This window comes from Neopsephotus bourkii, unplaced genomic scaffold (assembly GCF_033783945.1).
Source record: "Neopsephotus bourkii isolate Nb327-2 ecotype Australia unplaced genomic scaffold, CSIRO-AGI_Nbou_v1 NB_1768, whole genome shotgun sequence".
Lineage (NCBI taxonomy): Eukaryota > Metazoa > Chordata > Aves > Psittaciformes > Psittacidae > Neopsephotus > Neopsephotus bourkii.
The window spans coordinates 9588152-9604455 of record NW_026902242.1 but is presented as its reverse complement, the minus strand read 5'-3'; the positions used below and the strand labels follow the sequence as shown (position 1 = coordinate 9604455).

The 16304-nt window shown below is 38.2% G+C and overlaps 1 protein-coding gene across 1 annotated transcript in view; it reads right to left on the bottom strand.

The window, feature by feature from the left end:
- Positions 1–16304, bottom strand: part of CLSTN2 (calsyntenin 2) — a 319748-nt gene that overhangs the window by 184395 nt on the left and 119049 nt on the right. Inside the window, exon 2 of the mRNA XM_061379286.1 lies at positions 8803–8925. The gene's annotated coding sequence lies outside the window, so the exon portion shown is untranslated. The remainder of the gene's footprint in view (positions 1–8802; positions 8926–16304) is intronic.

The following is a 16304-nucleotide window of genomic DNA, read 5'->3' as shown; positions in this document are numbered from 1 at the left end:
CAATCTAGTTATCTACTGTACTTTACCTGCAAAGGCCAAATACCTGAATGAAATGAACATATATGCTTTGTGTAGAATACCTAATGACAAAATTTGTTTTTTTTTTAAACCAACTTTAAGTTTCTTTTATACAGGCAGTAAACGCAATATACATCATCACAAAAAGCAGAGGCTAATCACTTAGGGGGGAAAAAGACACCTTACACCTCCTTTCTGCCAGGCGCCTTCTCGTGCTCAGTGCACCAAGAGTAAAGGTGACAGTGTAACAGCTAGAACAAGGATCCTGACGACTGAACACAGCAGATGTACTTGTCTGTGTCTAGTATTTCCACATGCTGTAGCTAGATCAAAGCCATCCAGCCTCTCTGGATTAGCAGATATGTGAAAATGTAGGCAATTAATTTCTTTAAGTCCCTTAAAGCCTGCTATAAGAAAATTCCAGCAGCATGTTATATTAGTCCTACTGTTCTCACTATGTTGCCTTAGAAAACCCAGACAATTCTTAAAATATTTCTCTCAAGTTCTCCTTGCTGCCTCACTGTATGTTAGTGGCATCAGTACCATTCACAACATCACAGTGACATTTATTTATGCATGTAAGGTGATTCAAAAAATACTTGGTTCTTTACATCATGTGTTGTGTTTTCATCATAAATAATTGGATATTTTACCTCCTGATGTTAAACCTAAAATGGCCAAGAAAAAAATACATATTTAATGACAAGCCTATCTAGCTTACTCTACATTTTTCAGTAAAAGACAGGACAAATTTTTCTTCTTCACAAAACAAAGCCCTAAGATTCTTTTTTTTTATTATTTTATTTTGAGAACACATTTAAACATGTATACACAATGCATCCTACATCAACAGTCTCCAACCTTTCTGTAAAAATGCATTTCCCCCCCTTCTTTTTCACCACTCCATTATTTGCCAGTACTTTCTCTTCATGTCTCATGTCTAACTCTGCAACACCTCAGCAATGCATCTGCCTTACTGTTTGGGAGCTGGTGACAGCCACAGATATAAAGCCATGTAACGGTATTGATGTGTATCTCTTGAAAGACTGTTAGCTCAGGTTCACCATCTGCAGTAATCCAATTGCTGCACCTACTATAAACATAGTACATACCTATATCATAAAAGATAACAGAATGGAAAACAGTGACAACCCAGAGCAGCAAATCCTACTTGTGCTTGGTGTTCCATAAGGGGAATGTGTTTGGTGCTGCATAGTTATCGAGATAAAGCACTGACAAGCTTTTCCTATAATCTAGACACACGGAAAAAAGGATAGTGGAGGAAACCATAGGCCAAGAGAATAAATTGGTTTGACCCATTTTACACTGCCAGAAGCAGGAGAGTTGAGTAGAAAAACAATGCCCTAAACCGCCTGTCCAGAGCTTGAATTCTTTATATTCTCCTTTTCCCTCTTGCTTCATAAAAGTAGTATCACATGCATTTTTCAGGCTGCCCTTGCAAGCAAAAGGAGCATCAGCACCTAACCAGCTATGGAGAGAGTTAATTCTACTCCAGAAAAATACCTTTTTTTCAGCTGTGAGTAGAAAGCTGCAGGTTCAAAGGAAAGTGAAATCTCTCAGCTATTCCTCCCTTAACAGAATTGCTGACGAATAAGCAAGAGGAACTCTAAGGATTAAGTCATTACCTATTTTGGCTGTTCTTTTTAAATATTTCTGATATTTAGAAACCATTTCAAGCAAAACACATGTTGCTGCACTTACTCAAGTAGTTCCATTCCAAGGAATACATTTTAACATGACATTTTCCAAAAAAATTTAGCTTATTCAATGTATTTTTAAAGCCAAGTGGAATCCCGTAGTGCCAATTTTGTTGCAGTACATTTCTATGTCGTGAAAATTCCGCTTGTTACTGCTTCACAGTGTTATTTTTTAAGTCTGCATAATAACACTTTATGTTTTTACAAATTTTTTTTACAAATTCATCCTTCAACTAGGAATAAGACAACACAGGAATACACACAAAGAAGGAAATATTTGTGTGAAAGAGACAGATGTAACTGAATTAATAGACCACAGAAGGGCTGAAAGTGTGAAGAGACGTAGTGCAATTGTACCACTTGACTCAAGAATAGATATTTACTCCTCCACTTGGGTCCTCACAATACTTCTTTCAGCCCTCTCTCTGAGAATCCTTTATGTTACTCTAGCATTAGAAGTAAAGATGGCCACAGATTTTCAATTAGCAGGTTGACATATCCTTGAAAGCAAAAACGGACCCATCAAATTGACTTCTTGAATACCATAACAGAAACAAACTATGCAACACGAAAAGAAACATAACAGGGTTATCATTCTTGTTTTTTTTCCACCTCTTCTCTACCCAGATTCATGCCTTTGTCATGCCTGCTGTCATTGTTACTCAAATAACTCAATTTATACCAGTAAATGTTTGAAAATGCTTATTTGTAGCTGAAACTGTAAGAATTTAAGCAATGATGATGTTCACTGCAAATGTAATGACAAAGAGGTTTAACTATAGCAGGGCCCTGATGCATTTTTCACCTGCCTACACATATTTGGTAATACTTCTAAGAAGCTATGAGCCTGTTCAAACCTAAGGCAGCACCATCCTAAGAGAAATATTCCTCATTCTTTTTATGTCTAAAAGAGGATTCAGAGGCAACTATTTATTTACCTCAAGTACATATGTGCTGCAAATCAGCACATATAGCAATTCCAGTACTTCCCATTTAAGGTCACCTCAAGTGCTCCAAACAGCCCAGAAGTTGAACAATGACACCTTTTTTCCTGGCAACTTGACTTATAACCAATTTAAATTAAACAGCTTTTTAATTAAGTAGTCATTTAGTATGATACTTCAACACAATAAAATGCCTGAATCTGTCCCTGTCCTCATGTATGTTTCCACATCCACAGTAGTATCCTGCCCTAATTTTGTAAAGATCAAGTCTTATTCATAAAGAAAACTACTCAAACAGTTCCAACTGATTTCACATCAGTATTTTCCATAAGTAGTCTAAAAGCCCAAGCAAATACCATCAAACCGTTAATTACCTGATCAATTTACTTGCTTCTTTCTGGCTTTGAGTAATTTAGCATATTCAGGTGTAATAAAGTTTATCTCAGCATTCTCATTCATTACTGGTTTTATGTACCAGAAGCAACTTACACTCACTGCCCACGCATTAAAGAATTTTCATCCTAATCACTTACCCCTGCAATGATCGACCACTTGGCAGCTACTAAAAGCTTTAGCAGAACAGTCTGAATTCTTTAACCTTTAGCCTTCTTTCAAGACATTCATGTTGCCTACTTTTATTTCTCTACTGTCAAGATGTCCAAGAAAGGCAATTAAAACTTAATTGACAAAAACTTCAACAACAGCTATAAAAAATTAAAATCAAACCCCTCATCTCTCAACTTCAGGGATTAACCAATGCAGGTCCCTGTCAGAGTGATGTTTTGGAGCATTCTTAACCTGAAGCCTGAACATTTATCTAACTTTACTAGAGGATGAGCAGCATCCCTTAGGTCAAAACCAGCATCTCTGGAATCAACTGTGCTATTGCCAATATTTCATTCTACCTTACATGATCACCATGAAGAGATTTCCTTTTTGCCTTTACAGGCTACAGTCTTAACTAATTAAGCTACACTAACAAATGTAAACTTCAAAAATTAAAGTTAAAAGAAAAATCCAGCAAGTCACTTGTTAGAAACAACTGTAAGACCCCATGGCTTCACTTATAGCTCACGAATTTTAAATCATGCATCATTTTCACACGGAAATACTTAACACTGATGAATTCTGGGCATCAGAAACTGACAGTGTGTTTCAAGTCTGGCTGACAGTGAGTTAAACCCCACAATATCCAGCGTTGCGGCTTCAAAAATAATTTCTGTATTTTCTATGCTGCACCAAAAAGATTGTTTCTGTTATTAATGCAACTGCTTATCAATAAGATCAACCAAGCAAGAAGGCTTTAGACAGCACCACAGTTTGAAGCAGAGAAATGGGATCTTGTGTGAAGCCCCTGGGTGTAACCGGACTGACAAAAATACTAGATTTATTGTGGTGCAGCTGAGAACACATGCTCCTCTGCACTGCTACAATAACCAACATGGTTTAGGAGAGTTTTGGATGCAGCCCCTGTAGTTTAATGAACATTCAGACACCCTTCTTGGCTGGTTTGCTCTTCCCCTTATCCTTTACAGTGGTTTTAGCATAGCCAAAATGTAGGGAGAGCCCAGGACTCCATTTGCAAGGGAAGTCTGCTTTGCAACTGCTTCTGAGATACAGACATATCTGCCTTTTTTAAAAAACGTATCTGTAACCTATCCATAGCACAAAAGTAGCTTAAGAGTTACTGATCCCAACTCACAGTGCTAGAACTATTTAGCTTAATCCTGGACACATGGCACTCAAATGTCAGTCTATCAGGCTAGTAACAGTGACACAGTGAAGAGTTGGGTTCTTCGTTTTCAAGGTGAAAAGCGCATTCATCATTTCATTGTTCCGGAACAGACCTTCTAGTTCTCTGCTTCACACCTGTATCAGTAACACAAAGGCTAGCCAAAGGCACCCCCGACCCCTGCACTATTTAGGATGCTCACAGTGGTTTTAGGGAATAACATAAAAGGCCACTGCTGCAAAAAAAGAACTGGAATAATCTGCTCCACCTAGCCATGGTGGATAGGGAAAAACTGATGGGCTAAAACTGCAGTACAGAATGCTCAGGTTAAGCATGACAAAAAAAAACACTGAATATGGTGAAGTGCGGAACAGATTGCCCAGAGAAGCTGCTGCATCTCTGTCACTACAGATCTTTAGGACAGACAACTATTTATCAGGAATGGCACAGGTATAATAGGTACTGCCTTAGGCAGGAGGGACTGGAGACATCCTGAAGTTCCCTTCACATATACTTTTGCACAACACTGCTGATGAAATGGAGTTGCTGTTACTGAAATGCAGACAGGTATCCTTTCAAAAAAGCCTTTCAAACTCCTACAGCATTTTGTGAGGGCTTCTTGATATCACAGAAAGAGAATACTGTCAGATCAATTCAGATTATCTCATCTTGTTTCTAGCCAAACCACTCCTAAGCCTGAAAGTCAAATCCCCGAAGTGATTTCCAGCCTCATAGCCAGCATATGATAGCTGCCTGTTGTATGGCTGATCCTGCAGGTTAGTGCAAGTCTACCTGATGTTACATTCATTCTTCTGATTTTATAACATTATTTTAAATAGATTCCTCCAATGGATTTCCCTAAATTAATAATAAGATAATAAGCTCATAACTGCACCAACACAATACTGTCCAAAAAAAAGTAGGGAAGGCATAACTTGTTTCTACAAGACTTGCAGTTTGTTCATGTTTTGGGGGTTGGGTTTGTGGGGCTTTTACTGTGACACCTTCAAGGAAGCTGTGGTGAGTCCAGTTATCTCAACACCAGTGTGTGAAAATCCCTTTCAGGTCAGGACTTGAAAAACTTAAGCTAGAAAACGATCCACATTCCTTCTCACACCTAACCATTTGCAACAGTATCTGAAAGCTTTCCTTCAAAACTAGGGGTCAGAAAGATCTACTCAGAGTCTGAAAAATGAAAGATAAATATGCTCATACCATGATAATTTTTTAAACTACAATTTTACATATACTCCAATTGTTGCACAATTCACGATAACTTCGTAAGATGAAGAAATACCAAAGACTGAAATCTCATGAAAGCCTTCATGCTCCAGTTATGAAATTGGCTGATCACATTTGACAGCCAGCACTTTCACAGGCACACTTAGTCCTGTTATAGTCTTATTAGTTCCCCGTGGAAATATAGACCTGTTGAGAGGGTAACTGCACAGAAGGTTCCTTTCTCCTCCTGTCATCACCCTTGATTTTAAACAAGACAGAGAAAAAAGTGCAGATTATAGCAATTTTCTCTTGTGACCAGTCCATGATTAGGGCTTTGACATGTACCATAATGTGTGTACTACTAGAACAGTTTGACAAGACGTTAGTAGCAATGGAGAGGGAAAAGGCAACAGGTATTAGGGCAGTGTTAAAGTTTCCAGAAGAGAAAACAGAAATAGTTTAGAGTAGGTCTATGCCACAAACAACTGAACTTTCACATGGCTTTTAAAGAGCGTGCACGGTGAGTGGCAGCCCCTCCTGGTTCCTTCGAGCCAGGGTTATACAACAGACCTGTGCTTTTCTGCATTGGAAGAACACTGCCATCTCATTACCTGTTGGCATCTCCTATTGATAGTGCACATCTTGCTACCATTATAATCCTAGAGACCACAGTCCTAGCCTACCTACAGACATCCCAGACTTCAACACTAGCTCTGATTTATAAAGCATAATGCAGACAACTTGAAGGAAAAAAAAAAATAAATCTCACTGAGGTTTATAGTTTCCGGTGGACGGCCCCAGCACACTTATTTGTGACTTGGCATGCCTTCTGACCTCACACTACTGCACCTCCTCTCTGAAGCTCTCCTTGCCATGACCATAAACAAGAAATAACTACCTTTACTTCCACAGGTTAAGCATGGTGCAAAAAGAACTATACCCTCACGAGCAAGATACAGGAATAAATATGGAACAAATAGACATACAGGTTTTTAACAATAGTTGGACAAAATGCTGAAAATATTAATAAGGTGATGGAAAGGAACTGCTAAAGCTCTGATTCTCTGGTACAAATGAAGACTGATCTATTATACTGTAGAATAAATTTTCCCCACTTAAATTATGGTATCAGAAAAAAATCCACATTACAATACTCTTAAATGTACTGCTACTAAATATTGTTAATGTTGTAGCTCTATCCGTAGTCAGTTTTCTCCTGCTAAATACATTACACAAATGGAATTTTACATAAAGGCCTATAATAAAATTAACAATATGATAAAGCTGAATAAAATTACATTATATTAAAGCAGAAATTTAAAATAGAAATAATAAGTTACTCCAACAATTTAAAAAGGCAAGAGCCTTAAAACAAAAAAGCACATAGAGGTTTTTCCTCACAGGTACGGAATCCAGCCTCTTCATGGGAATTTAATGTTCAATCAGTGCTATAACATTATGTCTGGATTGCAGACCTTGAGGCCAAATGTAGAGTATTATGTGGAAATGAACTATTAGTATCAGGGAATACACAGCAAGTATTTTCTCTCCAAGTACAAATAATACTTCTTAAAATATAAGTAATTCAAATCAATCAATGAAGACGATATATGAAAACTCCTTTCTGATGTAACCTTTATCACAAAAGCCAACCTGTCTGCGCAAGCTCACTATTTCAAAGGATGATTTTCTACAAGAAGAGTAAATCGCTCATGTGTCGATTGTCCCAGTGTAAAAACTGAATACAGTAATCAGGTTAGTAAATCCTCAGTCAGCAGAGTCTGTAAATGTTATCAATGGAAACAGCACATGTGATTTGACATTCCTGTAAGGGTCCCAAGGGAATGCAAGCAGAGGAAGCAAATAGGAGATGGAACATTCATAGCAATAGAAAAATTGCCCCTCCCCAAATGAAAAGGGCATCTTTTCACTAGGAATCAATCTTCACTGCTAAACAACCATAGCTGAAGATTTCACGGATAGATTAAATCCTTGCATTCAAAATCTCATTCCATTTTTTTTAATTCATTCATGAAGAGGCAGCTATATATTAAAATAAACAAGAAAATTGGAATCAAGTACTTTTTCCTTTGCTTCAAAAACTAGTAACTGATTTAAGGATGCCTTATCCTAAGCATCTATGCATGAAGTACATGAGCGCTGATTATAATTAGTACCTCCCAGTTATAGGCTAGCTACTTATCTCCAACTGGGCACTGATTAGGACGTAACTTGGTGCCATGGGACCTGTTTCATGCTGAGGTTTCTGTATCTATGCATCTATACTATTTGAGGCTTTTAGCTTTGACCAAATTAAGCCAAGTCCCCTGCACTGAACATCCCCAGTGCATACATGATTGAGGGGAAAAACAGTCTTCTGTGCAACCAAAAACCATGGGACACTACCAGTGACAAACCAATCTTGATACAAGATAAAAAAATTGGGTTCAATATATAAAAAGCATTTGTGAATCCCTGTTTGACAGGGGATGAGTTGATGCCACTACATGCCTTTGGGGAAAATGGTTAATCTTACCTGATGTTTTAAAATACTGATTTGGCCAAGTACTTAGTAGTTACTGATCATGACTGTATTCCACAAGATAATATCTTCACTAGCTCCTTTCCTTATTAAAGACACACATTCTTAAACAATGTAATCTTTTTAACAGCTACATCTTATTTAGGAGCTTCACAACAGCTATCAAGTCTTAATACCCTCCCTTTAATTTAAAAAACATTTGTAATGAAACAGGGAACTTAAGCGAAAATTTGCTTGACATGCACAAGTCCTATTTTCCACTTACGGAACTCGTGTCAGGAAAAATAGACTTAATACAAGTAAAAACTTCCATATGACCTAGATCTATCATATAGCAATCTGAGCAAAAATCTTCAAAACCACCATTAAATTTTCTGTCTAAGTCTTGACAGTTATAAAGGACTAACAAAGTAATACAAGATTTGAGTAACATTCATTATTTGTCACAGAATTTTGTCCATAGCCAGAGACCTGAACCAGAAGAGAGGAAGCAAAGGCTGATATTACTAAACAAAATTAACTACACATTATTTTAGGCAATTGTAATGATTCTTTTCTATAAAAGAAAATTAAAATTTACTGACATAATTCTAGAGTTTTCATTATTAAAAATGCTGATATTCCTACCTGCAAATGGAACAGGTGCATCTTTATCCAAAGCAACAAGGGGAGGATCCAGGATTACAGTATCATTGTTTTCAGTTATGATTCCATGGTACGACGTCTCAATCCAGGGCTTGTGCTTGTTCACTAGAAAAGAAACAGTGTGCCTAGTTAATCTGATTGTGTTCTACATCCATTTAGCTCATTTTATCTTTTAAGAGAAATTATTTAACACAAGTCCAGTATTAATGTTATTACTCAAAAGCCACTAATAAGATCCCAAAAATCTCTGATGCAAGAAAATGGATGTCCAGAGAAACACAACTCCTGTCAAGACACAGAGACAAGGAGCAGGGCAGATAAAAACACTGGACACTCACTCAATGTCTCATTTTCTCTTTTCGGAAAATATCTAAAATGGCTTTTGTGTTCCAAACATTGTAGCCATGTTTGGAACACAAACAAAAAAACAAAACAAAACAAAAAAACAAAACACCACAAAACAAACAAATGAACAAAAACCCCCATAAACTTCTACTTCTGAATCACTTTGATAAAAGCTGACACTTCTTCTCCACTTAACCAGGCTTTGGTTATGCTTTTATGGGATCTATAGTTTTTCTGAAAAATCCATCCTTCAAATCCATGTGTCAGATATCCAGATACCTGGTCCTGAAGTACACAGGAAGATTACGGAAATAGAAACTTCTAAACCTGGGGATACACCATGTATCATCTGATCATCTTATTCCTGAACCCTTTCAACATACATCCTTCTTACCAAACATCTCCCATTCACTAGAAAATCGAAGATGCATTTCCCCCTCCTTTTTATTCTTCAAGAGGCTTAGCTTTGCTGTACTTATAAACAGCATTTTGTTCCCACAGCCACAAACTGAATGTTATGTTTTTAGAACTCCTAAGTAAGTGGTGCTAGTGTAAATAAACTGCAGTTTGAAGAATGTACTATCCCAGGCATGAAGGAACACTGCACTAAGGAGTATCTACCATGTTTTCACTAGATCCAGATGCGAGGTAATTTTTGTAAACATTATTTAGCTCAGTGTACCAGATGCTGAGGAAAACACCTGGTGATGTTAATAGAAATCACATCAAGGATGAAGGGTTGACACTTAAAGCAAAAGGAACCAGATAGGATTCTTCAAAATAACCCCACTACAACCCAAACAAAACCCACACACAAACCCAATCCTAAGCTTTTTCCTGCCTTGTGTTCCGCAAAACCCCCAGACAAGAATGAGTTTCAAGCTTTTACCCCAGTTTCTTCTCTGTGAAGAAAGTAACAATGAATACAAAGACAATAGAGGGCTCTGGCCAAGTAGAAGAGCTGGGCAATGAGCAAGTTATTACGTTCACTGACTATTTGGAAAAAGGAAACATACATATTTATGGCAAACAGAAGTTCCTTCTTTTTCCTTCTTGTTTATTTGTTAAATCATTAGAAAATCGAAGACTTAGAAAGGATAATGTGAAGTCCTTTTAAAGCTGAGTTATTTTATATTCTAATCACTAACAGAAGAACTTTGAGTTCATTTATATGTCATAACATATATTCTTTCAAAAGGCAAAATACTAGAGTCATAGATTCACTGCGGTTTAGCCCATTTTTGCAAAAACTAAGCAACAGGAAGATTAAATTGAGGATGTGTCAGGGAAAGGTGAAATAGAAAATAGGGAGCTCAAATCTCACCATCTTGTAATGACTATACAGCCAGAGAGAGACTGAGGAGTTAATGTAATAGGATGAAGGCCAAAAGTCTGGTTGATGTTGAAATAAGAGAAGAGATAGATGCAGTTTCAGAGCTCAGCGGTAGAGCAGTTGATGTCATCTACCTGGATTTGTGTAAAGTGTTTGACACTGTCCCTCACGACATCCTTGTCTCTAAACTGGAGAGACATCAATTTGATGAATGGGCCACTCAGTGGATAAAGAACTGGCTGGATGGCCGCACACAAAGAGCTGTGGTCAATGGCTCAATGTCCAGCTGGAGACCAGTAATGAGTGGTGTCCCTCAGGGATCGGTGTTGGGACCGGTCTTGTTTAACATCTTCATCGCTGACATGGACAATGGGATTGAGCGCGCCCTCAGCAAGTTTGCCAATGACACCAAGCTGTGTGGTTCGGTTGATACGCTGGAGGGAAGGAATGCCATCCAGAGGGACCTTGACACGCTTGTGAGGTGGGCTGATGCCAACCTCATGAAGTTTAACCATGACAAGTGCAAGGTCCTACACCTGGGTTGGGGCAATCCCAGGCACAGCTACAGGCTGGGCAGAGAAGAGATTCAGAGCAGCCCTGCAGAGAAGGACTTGGGGGTGCTGGTTGATGAGAAAATGAACATGAGCCGGCTTCAGTGTGCGCTTGGCAGCCCAGAAAGCTGACTGTATCCTGGGCTGCATCAAAAGGAATGTGACCAGCAGGTCAAAGGAGGTGATCCTGCCCCTTTATTCTGCTCTCGTGAGACCTCACCTGGAGTACTGTGTGCAGTTCTGGTGTCCTCAACATAAAAAGGACATGGAACTGTTGGAAGAAGTCCAGAAGAGGGCCACGAGAATGATCAGGGGACTGGAGCACCTCCCATATGAAGATTGGCTGAGAAAGTTGGGATTGTTCAGCCTGGAGAAGAGAAGGCTGTGTGGAGACCTCATAGCAGCCTCCCAGTATCTGAAGGGGGCATATAGGGATGCTGGGGATGGACTCTTCATTAGGGACTGTAGTGATAGGACAAGGGGTAATGGGTTAAAACATAAAGGGGAAGTTTAGATTGGATATAAGGAGGAAATTCTTTCCTGTTAGGGTGGTGAGGCACTGGAATAGGTTGCCCAAGGAGGCTGTCAATGCTCCATCCCTGGCAGTGTTCAAGGCCAGGTTGGACAAGGCCTTGGGTGGTACGGTTTAGAGCAAGGTGTCCCTGCCCATGGCACGGGGGTTGGAACTTTATGATCTTAAGGTCCTTTCCAACCCTAACCATTCTATGATTCTATGATTCAGGATTCCAAGTTCTAGGGCACTTGAAATATTTTGTATCTGTTATTTGAATACCTGAATTGCCTGTACATCCAGACACATAAGTATGTTCACTGGCACTCTGATACAACTCAAAGGCTTTGACTGACACCTGCTGCACAGAGCAAAAGGCAATCTCTTGACTGAAGGAAGATACAATTTAATAGTAACGAACTAGTAAGTAGGAATTTGCCTGAAAAAGGAACTCCTTATGCAACTAAAAGTTAAAGCACCAAACCCATCTTTTCCTTCCTCCGGGTCCAATTAAGTGGCTGAGCATTCACAAAAAGCAATATAAAAAAAAACAAACAAACAAACAAACAAAAAACCACTAAATCCAACAACTAACAAAATACAAAGAAACAAAAACATCAAAACCCAAACCCCCCAAAAGACCTTTCTTCCTACTACAGCTTGCACAGAACAGTTTTGATAAGACAGTCATATACAGTGACTGCGATTCTACTAACCTCACTTTTTTTCCCCGCTAGTGCCCCATGAACAATAGCAAGTCATATGACTGACAGCAACATAATTGGGGTGGGAAGAGAAGGAATTACATTAGGAACAAGTTCTACAATTTAACCCTAGACCTTAAAGACTGGTATCAGGAAGAAGAAAGAAAAAATAAATCAAAAGCAAAATACAAGGGCAAATTATTTGCAAGCTCTTACGAGGTACATCTTCAACGGAAAAAGCTTTAGGTAACATGTGGAATGGAAATTTTAAAAAGAATGGAAATCATCCTCACTTCCTGGGAGTGCAAACCACTTCTTTTGCATCAGTTTCATTAAAATTATTCATCCTTTTACACTGTTTGGGATACTTATTTAAAATGAAGAAATCTATAATAATGACAGCAGCTGTTCTGTTGGGAGGATTGTTTGCATTTCCTCTGCTAAAGGTAGCTAAAATGTTAACTCTTCCTAAATGCACATACCTCCCTAAATGCATATACCTCCATACTGGCTTTCATAAGATACTAAATTCTAAGCAAAGCACCTTCAAATATAACATGACTGATGAATACTTGACATTTCTTCCTGCAAGTCAAAAGTGCAGCTACAGAATGTTAGACTGGTTCAAACCAGTATTTATCATATTCTTCTATTTACATATTCTTAAGTTACTCACTCTTAAGTTATCTACTCACTCTATGTCAATGTATTGAAGCAAAAACATGACCTGCAATTGTTTTTGCCTGCAACTGGTTAGAACCTGAAGATCTTAATTTCAATATATACAGCTGAACTTACATTTTCAAACCACATTTAATTTAAAATGCCCCCAAACTACGCTAAAGTTGCACTATTTTCTCAGTTACAGCAAAGACAGTCAAATTTTAGGTCAGATTTCCAAAGACACATAATGCCACACTGCATTTACTTAAGCACAAGAACAAGTTTTATTATGCTGTCTTCATATAAAGTGCTACTTTGAATCTCTTGAAGACTGGAACTTTCAATCTCTTGAAGATTAACATGCAAAAGATTGTTAATTTGGGGATCATTTTACTTTTTCCTTGCATTTGTCTAGCTGGGTAAAAGCTGGAATTAGTACAATGCTTTCATGACCTCAAATGTATATTAGTGAAGATGTACAGATGAAATACACCTATGCTGTGGGCAGGGTTTTTTAATACTTTCCTTCTTTCACATAATTTATTAGTTATTCATATAAAATCATAATGTAAGTAATTTGTAGCATCTAGGACAAGGCAATTATTCTTTATTACAGTTAGAAGTCAATTCATTATAATTTGTATGCACAACTTAAACTATACTTCCACTGACTGTCCCACCAAAGCCTGTGGACTAGATGACCTCTGGAAGTCCCTTCCAACCCAAACTATTCTATAATTCTACAAGCCTTTGGATGTAATAAAGTCAGTCTACTAAAAACTGCCACACTGTTCCATCTGCAAATACACACACCACATTAGACAATAAAGCAGAAAAAGGAAAAATTAAAACTAACTTATTCTGTAGAGCCTGCAGGAAATTGCATGCCCCAGAAATGCTGTATTTCAAGTTGGATCAAGGACAAGCCCTAAAAACTAGCAGAAGGCTGAAATCCCCAAAATATGCCAAGTTCCTACATTCTACTTCAGTGCCTTATCCCCATCCTTGCATTGTGCCCTGGGTGTGCCCTTTCAGATGGCACACTCAAAACTCCACCCTGCTTCTTGCCATCTGACAGAGGTTAAGAGCAATCACCACCCTTCACACTAAACTCCCTCACAAACTCTGACTGCATCTGAGCACTTTGTACCTGTGCCCAAGGGCCCATGGGAAGTTCTGCAGAAGAAACAAGAACAGAATCACAAACAAGACAGTGATACATCAGCAGTAGGAAGACAGCAACTCTGACCCATCCAAAGCTCTTTGGCAATCTACCAAAAAACCTTTAACTACTAATATGGCTCGAGGTACACAAAACTGTCTAACAGTCAGTGCAGAAGTATTAGTATACCTGGGCCACAATATACGCAAAATACATGAGGATATCATCTTACGAGGAGAGACAGTATCTTTTCTATATAATCCAAGACTGACACTTGTCTGGGGCAGTGGGAGTGGGTGGAAAGCAGCATGTGTACAAGGAATAGACTACAATGGTTATTTCCAAAATTCAGATGGTTTTTGACACAATATACATGGAAAATGTCACTGATCCAAAAATAGCACATTATAAAAGAGCTATGAAATAAAATAATGAAGTTTGAAAGCTTTAACTACTGACACTACTGCAGAGTCAATATTGTCTAGCTGATTTAACTGCAGATTTCTAAACATTAGGAAGTTAAAACCTGACGTATCAAATAAGAGTTAAGAATTGTTTTATGAATGCAATTGTTTCCTTTGTTGTTTCCAAAACAGCATAATGCATTTTTTCCATTTATATGTATTCATCATGTTCTGTCATCTCCATCTCTAGTTTAAAGTAAAATCAGCTTTCTTACCATTTAGTCCAACTCTTAAGTCCTTTCATCCACTAACTTCAATGACCTTCAGCTCAGCCTGCTGGAATCCTGTCTAAGTGTCTAAGGCCTTCCCCTAAAATACAGCCAAATTGAGGATGTTTTAGAAGCCTTTTAAATACACATGAAATCCCACTAACTTCTGTAGACTATAAGAGATTGAACCTCATGTCTTATGAAGTCTTCAGTAGAAGCGACACATCCTTATCTTATACAGCAAAGAAAGAGAATGTTTCTGTCCTTTTAGGAGGATACCGCATAATGAAAATCCTAATGATGCAGATGAAATACTGACAACTGCAATGCATGAACATTATGGATGCAAAATCCTCCCCAGATCTGGATGCCACTTGTTTGCCAGTCCACTCCTCCCCTGGGATGATATTTTGCTGGGTAAATGCCACAGTAAGACTTGTGGGGTCAGCAACAGTCAGAGCTCTTACACTTGTTTCAGGTGTTTCAGAGAAAAAAGCTACTGAAAAGTAGAATTTGTCCACTGTTAAAACCCAGCGCCTTTTTCCTCTGCATAGTTTAACCACCCTGGGCTTTGGATCAAGAAGTAGAAACTTTAAAGAGGAAGAAGGTGAGGTCAGTTGACAATTTTGATTCCCAAACGTGGCTTGTGCCACATTCACTTACACAATCAAGCTAGGAATTTTGAAAATTCACATCCTTAGTTGAGACTTGCTAGAGTCTCCATAACTCTGATACATTACTGATAACTGGAATATATCAAAGATTGTATTTTCAATAAACAACAACTGTTCACATAGGTCATAAACATGACTGTATGGTGCACACGTAACTCTGTAACATAGACCTTAATTCCTCAAAAACACAACCAGAGATGCAAACCTGGATTTCCTGCATTGCCTGCTCCAGAACAGGCCAGGGCTACAAACCAGAGATAGGGATGAAAACTAAAATCTCAAGGAGTAGCAGCTGAGAACAAAGAATTCAGAAAGGCAAATTAGGGGGCTAAGGTCACTAAAGACATGAGGACTGGGAGTTTGGTAAAGAATGTATGTCCTCCTCTGGAAGGCAAAGAAAACAAGGGCATGAATAAATGTATTTTGAGGGAAAAGAAACCAAGCCAGAAATAGAAACTGAAAATGGTTGGGAAGTAGGAGAAATAAATAAATGTTTGAGTTTTACAGGATTAAATCTTTCTCAGCATTAGGAAGAAACAACACTGAGTGGGTATAGACGCAGAAAACAGAATGCTGTGCTTTCCTACATACAAAAGAAACTGAAAGCTTTCCCATATAAACCACATTTTTTACATTTTGTCAAAGAGAATTTCTAAAGAAATTTTTGTCTAACAGACATCGTTCTCCATGTGATGTCATTGCATGAATTGCTCAAACACCATTAGTTGCGTTCTGGGTTTACATTTAGATCAGTATCTTTAAATCATAATTCTTTATGTGCTTTTACATACAATAATAATGTGAAACTCATGCCCCAACCAAGGCAATGCAAATTTTGACACGAAGCTCAGTTAAAGCAAAATTTATA